Source organism: Microtus pennsylvanicus, chromosome 4 (assembly GCF_037038515.1).
Source record: "Microtus pennsylvanicus isolate mMicPen1 chromosome 4, mMicPen1.hap1, whole genome shotgun sequence".
In the NCBI taxonomy this organism is placed as follows: Eukaryota; Metazoa; Chordata; class Mammalia; order Rodentia; family Cricetidae; genus Microtus; species Microtus pennsylvanicus.
In genome coordinates this window covers 82,796,196-82,805,893 of record NC_134582.1, presented here as the reverse complement: position 1 = coordinate 82,805,893, position 9,698 = coordinate 82,796,196, and positions in this window count along the sequence as shown.

Below are 9,698 nucleotides of genomic sequence, written 5' to 3'. Positions count from 1 at the left end.
CAAAAGCCCATGCCTTTCCTAGTTCGCTCGCTCTCTGCCTCTAGCTTATAGATCAGACGTAAGCTCCCCACTCCAGCTCTACCTCCATGCCAGCGTGCCTGCTACTATGCTTTCCACCATGATGGTCATGAACTCTAACCCTCTGGAAATGTGAGCCCCCACAAATTAAAGTTTTCTTTTCTTTTTTTTTTAAATATTTATTTATTTATTATGTATACAATATTCTGTCTGTATGCCTGAAGGCCAGAAGAGGGTGCCAGACGTCTTTACAGATGGTTGTGAGCCACCATGTGGTTGCTGGGAATTGAACTCAGGACCTTTGGAAGAGCAGGCAATGTTCTTAACCACTGAGCCATCTCTCCAGCCCTAAAGTTTTCTTTTATAAGTTGCCTCGGCCATGACATCTCTTCTTAGCAATAGAAACGTAACTAAGACAGATTCCCAGTTCAGACACCTACCTGAGCTCCAGCCAACTCTTCTCCCTACCCCATGGCTTCAATATTACAGAATACTTGAACTCCACCCCATCCCACGTTCCTTTCCTGTCAGCTAGGCCCTCTTAATTGGAGTAAGAGTGTCTTATAATTAGCATTAATTATCAACTCAACGGGCTACAGACATGAGAGGAAAGCCTCCGTTAAGGGGTTGCTTTGATCAGATTGGCCTATGGTCATGTTGATGCAGGAATGCCCACCGTGGGTGGCACCATCCCTATGCAAGCAGCCCTGGGATGTATGGGAAAGCTAACTAAGCATCAGCCAGAGAGTGGCACAATAAGCAAGCTTCCTCCATTGTTCCCACCTGAGGATTCCTGCCATCAGTTCCTGCCTTGATTTCCCTCAGTGATGGACTGTGACCACAGAGAAGAAAACGAAAACGAACCCCTTCCTCCTCCACAATGCTTTCAATCAGAGTGCTCCATTACAACCACAGAAAAGTCTAGAGCAAAATGCCTTCTGAATTAAGCTCAATGTGAGGTGGCAAGGCAGATAGAGCCCGCTCCCCTCCCACCCATTGGCCAACACAAGCCTGTCACAGGCATTCATAGTGATGGAGTTCAGTGCAGTTTGCCTTTCTCTAGCAAGGAAAGGAGAAACAGGTAGTTTGTACTGGGCTGAGTCTATCAGAGTGAGTCTATACTCTCAGTGCAGCGGGGGGGGGGGGGGGGATTGTGACTCAGTTCTTCCCAATGAACTTCAAGAGACAAACAGCTGGAGACATAGTGGAGAGTCTTGTTCAGAATGAGGCAGAGAAAGAACGGCATATGATCATTCTGTGTTTCTGCCTCTGGCCAGGAAAGAGGGAAATCGCTGTCAAATTGGTGTAATGGATGCTTGAGAAATTAAACTGGGTTGATTTATCGCGGAGACTCCTCAGATATGCAAGCACTTAACTGACTTTGTAGAAATAAGAACCTAGCGAGCCGGCCTTGTCCCCTTCACGTAGCTTGGCTGTTAAAGACAAATGATAGCCGAGCTACATGAACGAGACTCGGTCTCTGTGACCATGTGACACAAGAGTATCGGAAAAGCCCTTCCTCACAGCGAGCAGTCACTAAAGATGACAGTGAAAACCTGGCGCCCACCTTCTCAGTGCAGTGGCCAGTGTGCCGGTCAGTCTCACAATCTGGAGGTCCTGAGTTCGAACCTCAGAGGAGGCAGCCATAACCTCTTATTCTGGGACTGGAGATGGCTCAGAGTCAGGAGGCCTTTTGTAGCATGACCCGAAGCTAAGAATAGAGACAAAGATCCTTCTCTGCCACACTGTCTGGCAGGTAGGTAAAGAAGCAGTTACCCTTGAAATAATCACCCAATTTGAGTTGGGGATAAACTCACTTGTAGAGTGCTTGTCCAGCACATTTGATGCTCTGGCTTTCGTCCCCAGCTTTACAAAAAATAAAGAAGCAAATAAATCACTGAGTTTTCTTCCCCGTATTTAGTACTGAGATCATTCTTACAGATTCTGGGGACCATCAAGCAGTTAAAGGCAAAGCTTTTCAATAACAGCCGAAGCATCTCACACAGAAAGCACCTTGTCACGTGTGTCCTAGTTAATGTCCCACACCTCGCATACACAGCTCACCTTGAAGTTCTCTTGGTTTTTCTGAACACATTTAGAAACACGGTATCATTACAGCCACAGCAGAGGGTCCTCGGTCACAGCATTCCCACTGCGAAGCAGCCGATTTCCAAATCTCCACCCTCGGCTGCGGTAGGGGAGGTACACTCTTGCCTCAAGGCAGCATGAGTATTTACAAGGCAAGCCACAAAACATAGCCCATGTCACTCCTCGTTAATGCTTGACAAAAATGATTATGTCCTCAAGAGGCCTTTAAGAAATAGCCTGAACTGAATGATGTCCCTCTGAAATTCCCGTTCTAGCCCCAGCTCCGCAGCACTGCAGAACTTGGCCGTATTTCAAAAAAGACAATAGGGGGGCTGGAGAGATGGCTCAGTGGTTAAGAGCATTGCCTGCTCTTCCAAAGGTCCTGAGTTCAGTTCCCAGCAACCACATGGTGGCTCACAACCATCTATAATGAGATCTGGCGCCCTCTTCTGGTCTGTAGGCATACACACAGAACATTGTATACTAAATAAATAAATATTTTAAAAAAAAAAAGACAATAGGTTGCAGCGAGGGGATGGAAGTGTGTTTTCTTTTCTTCTCCTTCTTCTTATTCTTTCACTTATTTATTTAAAAAAGAAAACAAATGATCTTTTTTTCATTTTACATACCAATCCCAGTTCCCGCTCCTTCCCCTCCTCCCATTCCCCATCTAGCCCCTTCTACCCCCATCCACTCCTCAGAGAGGGTACGGCACATTGCTTTGGGGAAGAATCAAGGCCATCTAGGCTGAGTAAGGCATCCATCCAAAGAGACTAGGTTCCCAAAAAGCCAGTACCAGCACTGGGGATAAATCTTGGTGCCACTGCCAGTGGCCCTGCTGTCTGCCCCAGCCCTACAATTGTCACCCACATTCAGGGGGACTAGTTTGGACCTATGCCATTTCCTTTCCTGTCTAGCTGGAGATGGGGAAGTGTGTTTTCATCCGGTCTCACGCATGTCTTTGTAAGACACGGACATTAAGATACAGACATACACAGAGGACGACACAGAGAACAGGTTGCCATCTAGAGCCGAGAGAAACTGGTATTTTGAGCCAATTCCTGAAGATGGCGTCACTCTGAGAAATAACCCTGTCGGTTCATCCCATCAGTCTGTGCTTGCTCTGGTGACCCCCGAAAACTGACCTCTGGAGTGAGCATTTCACACAGGACACATCAATTAGGACTGGGGGCGAATGGCCCTTGAATCCTAGCAGTTGACCTCTCCTTTGCCAGCAGGCAGATCTGGAACCATTCAAAAGCAAGAGTCCTTCTACATCTCCCTGACACCAAAAACATGAAGAAAATGATAACTTCACCAACAAAATTAAGCAGTATTAAACTATAGCCTAAAGCATGCAGTCAATATTCATATGGCAAACTGATATAAATAAGTAACTGAAGAGATGTGAGTAGAAAATTGACCCAGCATTCATATGGAAAATTTTCAGACAGTTAATATATATTGAGACTCAACTCTTAAGGAAGTGGAGTGTAGACACACATTCCTTACACGCACACAATGACTTCCTTCTACGAGTACCAGAAGGGAAGAAGTGAAAAGTTGCTTTCCAAGTGGAAAAACCCAACCACCACTGACTCAGCTAATGTCCACACGGTAAGTCATCTCCATAATCCGAGACCCAGATATGAGGGCTAAGAGCCTGCTTTGGGAATCTTTTTCCCTAAGAACTGGTGAGCCTGATCTGAGCTTGAGAAAAACACCAGACAAATCCCCAATCCCAGCTGAAGAACAACCTAAAAATACATCTCAGAACTGCCAAGGTCATCAAAAACAAGGGAAGGCCGAGAAGCCTAGCCAAGAGCAGCTACGAAGAGATGACTAAAAGTACCGTGGTGTCCTGGATGGGGTCCCGGAACAGGAAACGGATATTAGGTAAGCGCTCAGGAAGTCTGAATTAAGTGTGGATGTTAGTTAATTTAAAAGGTGATAAATATACCACACCTAATGGGGGATGTTGATAATGGGGAGGTTGCTGGTGTGTGGAAGGAAACATGTAGGATGCTTTTGTGCCTTCCTCAATTTTCCTGTGACCCTAATTTTTTTCTAAATATTTATAAAATGAAAAAATGCTAATACTCTATAGACAGATGTGCTCCGCAGAAGTGCTGTGTGTGTGTGTGTGTGTGTGTGTGTGTGTGTGTGTGTGTGTGTGTGTGTGAGCGCATGCGCGTGCACATTTTACAATAGTCCCATACAGCCCGGGCTGTTCTACATCTCACTCTGAAACTAAGCATGTCCAAGTTCTGGGATTACAGGCATGCAACCACCATTCCTGGTTATTCATAGAATTTCAAGAAATCTTTCTTCACCATTGGCAAAGGCCCCAAAGGTGGCTGGAGGGCAGGCTCTCGCCGCCAGAGAGTTCACTGGTGTGCCAAAACTGAAATAAGCCCACCGGAGTAATTCGCAGGGACACGTGGTAGCTCCACAGGTATGAAATTCTAGAGGCCCAGACAAGGAAGTTCTCTTGATAGATTCGTCTATGTCCAGAGGTAGCTCTGCACCTCCCAGGCTCAACAATGGTTTTCTTAGCATCTTAAGACCGAATGGGTCTTACGGATGCTGACTCACACCAGCAGAAGTCAGTGGCTATCATACAACAAAACAGGGTGCCAGGCAGCCGGGCAAACCCAACAGGCTGAGCCAGATGGGGTGAGGCCTGAGAGTGTATATTCTAGCCAGGGATCCGATGCTGTTGCTCCGACGGTACTGGAAGTACTAGACATCCAATGGTCAACTTTAGTTGTTTTTCAATCCTAGCTCACATTAGAACTAGCTGAGAGGAGGAAAAAGTGGGGTGGGAAGAATCCTTATAAATGCCCCCGGCCCCTCGTACCAATCAGATTAGAACATCAGTGGGTGAGACTCAAGCAGAAATCTTTGCTGGAGCTTTACATGTCTCCAGGTGCTATTACTTTTCTGGGTTGTTAGGCATCAAGAGTCTAATATCCCAGGATATTCAGATTTAGGTCCGGGGCAAGGCCCTAGACTCTGTGTCCGTCAAATGCTGAGTGACTCTTAGCTGGTGTTTGAGAAATGTACAAGTCTTACCTTGCTGACTCAGAAACTGATCCTCAGAAGAAAGACTGGCATTGCTTTTACCTTACTCCAAACCAACACTCCCCATCCTGTTTTGGAGAATCCACGGTTCAAGGGAATGTGTTACCTAAGGTTGTGCATCAATACAAACCAATGCTTTTTTACAGTCAAGCTTCCACAGCCCCACGCTTACACTTAGTGCAACAAAATAGTTCCCTTGTATTTAAATACTGCAGTTAGCCACGCAGCATTACGTCAGGCAAGTATTTCATAAGCAATTAGTAGAATAATTTAAGGTCCACGGTGTGCTAAATAGGAATCACATGAGATGCTAGCTCTGTAGACAGGGAAACTGAGGCACAAAGGTGACAACAAAGTCACCTGAAGGATGAATTTAACCCCACCAGGGAAGGATAGAGTCCTTATCTTACCCTAGCACCATAACCCTTTGAGGGAGCAGGAGTTAAAGAGTTTGTCACGTGTTACTTCCTGTCTGAAAAGCAAGCACAGAAAAGATTAAGAAAGCTAACATTTGTTCTATCAAGTGCTTGGCTCCAACTTTTATTTTTTTCACCTAATCAGAGTCATACATACCCCTATTGTGGACACACAATATCATCTTACACAGTGGCAGAAAGAACCACATCACTGGATGTCACTGTTTAAAGGAGGGAGCAGGCAGGGAACAAACCAGCATAGTCTTCCAAGTGGATTTGGAAGACTAGAAACTGAAGAAAGCTGGTTATGAGGACACGTCAGGGTGAAAAGAGACTGGGCAAGGGCTGGGGTGGCTAAGGGAAGAGTCTTGGAAGGGAAGTCATAGGTGTCAATGAACCTGCAAGTCATAGGCTGTGTTCAGTTACCCAACCCCATAAGCCAATTAAAAGAGCCAAATTAATCATGGAAATGTGGCCTCCTGGGGAACAGAGACAAAGAGATCCAGCAGGACCCCCAAGTCTATTGTTGGGAGTCCTAATGTAAGACTGAAGTTTAAATAGAGGGCCAAGGATGTGCACATCTGGACAGTCCTGGTCTAGTGTGGTCCTGCCCACCACCAACCCATTCTGTTCTGGGCTTCAGTCTCATCCCCTAAGATGGTCTGAGAACTTATCAGAACTGTGTGAAATCTCTTCCCAGGAAACAACGTTCCTGCTCTGGCGTCATCTTTCCCTTCTTTCTCCCAGTATGAGACTCCTGGGAAATTCTCATTTCTTTCGGGTCTAATGCTTCAACGGTCTGTTAGCCAGATTGAGGGAGACACGTGTCTCCTGAAGAACACCTCCATTTCAGCAAGGCCAGGTGAAGGAGATCTCTGACTCACAAAGAGTGGAGCTGCCCAAGTTCTGAGAATGTGATAAGTATTTCGTCCAGATATACCTACTTCTCGGGGCAAATCTTAACAAGTCAGGGCATATAGATGAGGTCTGTCCACTTTCAGGGATAACAAAACCTGGAGTTGCCTTTGGAGGAAATCTCACATCCTCCAACTCATGTAGGGAAACAGAACGACCATCGCTTTGCTCTGCGCCTGCCTTAGCTTTTCTTCCGGGGCAGTGAATGGTACAGGATGAAGAAGGAGATATCTGGCCAAGAGCCCCGAGCTACTGCCTGTGTCTTCAGGGGAAACACTGATAAGCGGCAGCTGAAAACCTACCTTATCCCAGTCTCCATCTGATGAAGACCATCGAAAGCCCCTCAACCTAAGAGAAGCTACACGGCAGATCTGCCTTAAAGACACCTGCCTGTCTTCCAACACTCCTAAGGTTGAACACTATTTGTCAGATAGGACGGTTACTCTCAACTGCTAACTTGATGAGATTAAGACTCACTTGGCTGCTGGGCATGGATTTGAGGGGTTGTCTTGATCCGGGTTCATTGAAGTGGGAAGATGGACCTACTGTGGGTGGAGCCATTCCCTGAGCTGGGATCCTGGAGCGGAGAAGCGGGAGAAAGTGGAGCTGAGTACAAACGCCCACCACTCCCTGCTTCTTGACTGTGGCTGTGATGTAACCAGCAGCCTCGTATCCCTCCTGCCTTGATCTCCCTGCTTGATAGACTTGAACTGTGAGCCGCCGTAAAGTTGCTCTTCGCACAGTAACAAGAAAAGTAAATGTATCAGGCAATCAAGGGGCAGTGAGGCCTTAGGAAGTCTAGACCTCTAGGTTCGTTAGGTAAACAGAAAGGATCTGAAAGAACCGAGACGAAGCTGCACAAAGACGGGTTTCAGAGAGGATGAGAAAGAGGCGTGTCTCAGCTCACTGGGATGCTGTGACACGCTGTCCTAAGCTGGGGAGCTCATAACATGAGTTTATTTCTCACAGCTCTGGAGGCTGGGAGTCAAGACCAAGGCCCATGGTATATATAAAGTGCCACCTCCTAGTTAACAGGTCACCATTCTCTCAAGGTAGTCTCACACAGCCAAAGACGCTCTGACCACTTCTGTCCCCAGGACCAAAACACCTCCTGAAGTCCCCATTTCCTAATGCCTAATTCCTAACCTTGGGGTTAGGGTTGTTATGAAGTGGATGAAAACTTGTTTCCCGAGGGATGGCACTGTTTTGGGAGGTTATAAAACCTTAAGGGGGAGGGACATTGCTGGAGGAATAAGAATGGGTCATTGAAAGTAATCAGTGGACTTGGGATGGTCTGTTTCCTACTCTGTCTTGTTTTCTTGGTCCACTGAACAAGCTGTCCCATTCTGCCAATGCCATTGCTGTAAGGCATTCCGGTCACCCGTGTCTTTCCCACACTCTCGAACAAGGAGCCAAAGTGAATTCTCCCCGTCCCCCACCCTTAAACTGCCACATGTCAGGCGTTTCGTCTCCACACTGAGAAAAGTAATGAAAATAAGATTTCAACAGTACTAGCTCTGGGGGCACATACACCCTGACACCACAAGCTGACAAGAAGCCTGCTTCAGCAGCGAGAGTGTCGAAAGAGCACAGCTCTCATCTCAGAATGAGCTGTTCAGGTTCTTCCTGTGCTCTGGGCCCACAGGCATCAACCGGGAGGTGGACAAAACTAAGCAGGAAAAGTCCCACCCTTAACTGAGTGGGATGGAGATGCTCGACATCCTACGAGACACACTTTCCCTTACAGGGGCAGGTGAGTTAGGCAAGTGTGAGTGGCAGGATTGCCAGAGAGAGGAAGCAGGCAATGATGGCCGTGGCTAAAAGGAAGCCCCATGCATAAATGGAAACACGTGGGGGGGGGGGGGGGGTTCAGTGATGGCAATGCCTGAGCAAAGATATTACAGTGTTCTATATTTCAATCCCTTTTTATTGCATTCCTACCATGATCTATTTGAAAATGTGCAGTTATTATTTAAAAAAGAAAACTCATGAGCTGACTGAAGTTGGCTGGCTGAAAAGTATACTATTTTCCAAACCTAATACTGTGTGTTTTATTTCCCTAAGGCATGTAGCTGGGTAGATCACGTGCACCAGACAGATCAGAATTAATGGTTCAAGGTTTGCCTGTTTCTTCCTTCATCCACGAAATAATAGCTGAAGCACTTATAACTTATTGCTTCCAGGCAGACTGTGCTGCTATTTCCCACCTTGGGTACAACGGGATGGTACAACCCATGCCCATTGTTATTTCTTCACGGACTGTAAAGTCATAATACCCTGTGTGTGCCCCATAGGAGCATCTCAGCTGGCAAGTGGTACAGGATCTGCCTACTGCAGACCCTTCAAAACAAGCAACAGCACCAAATGCTTAGCACATTCTCGGGCTCAACAGTTGCAGAACTAGCCTATTGTTCCCAAGAACTGCTTGACATATATCCGTGAACAAGAAACTTGGGGAATTCTTTGTTTAAAAAATTAATTTAAGGAAATTGTCCTTTCTGCTTTTTAGAGAAACCTCCATGAAAGCAAATACTGCATGGCATGTTAATACTTGAATATCAATTTTTCCACATCTCTTGCCACTGTGACCATCGGAGAGATGGGGGCTCTGTCTAGTATTTCTCACCACTGTGAAAACAGTCTCCATGGAACATAACCCTCAAGACACAGCTGCGCAAAGGAAGGACTTGCTGAAGTGAAAATGAGCCTTGTATGCCTTCGCGAAACATCTTTAACTAAAGCCATTAAACACAGAAGGAATGTGATAAGCCTCTGCAACAATCACAAGCCTCTTTGCATTATGTTCCTGGGCATGTGTATACTTTACTTCATTTAAAAGAACAGCACAGGAGAGGGCTATCTCATTACCCCTCATCTGAGAAGCTCAGGAGGGTGGTAATGGAGGCACCCAGGTAGGGCTGTGCTGTCACCTGCTGGCCACTGCTTCCTGGGGAACTGCTGGCCTTTCTTTGTTCTGTGTATGTATGTGTTGCATCTGTGTGTATGCATGTTTCTTGTGTATAAGCACACATGTTTATACATGCATGCATGCGTGTGCAGGTCAAGGCCTACCAGCTACTTCTTGACCTTTCGAAGACTCATTTTCATTATCTGTATAGTGGGGGTAGCATGAAAGTTTCCTAAAAGCAATTCATGATAGCTAACATGATAGCAAGA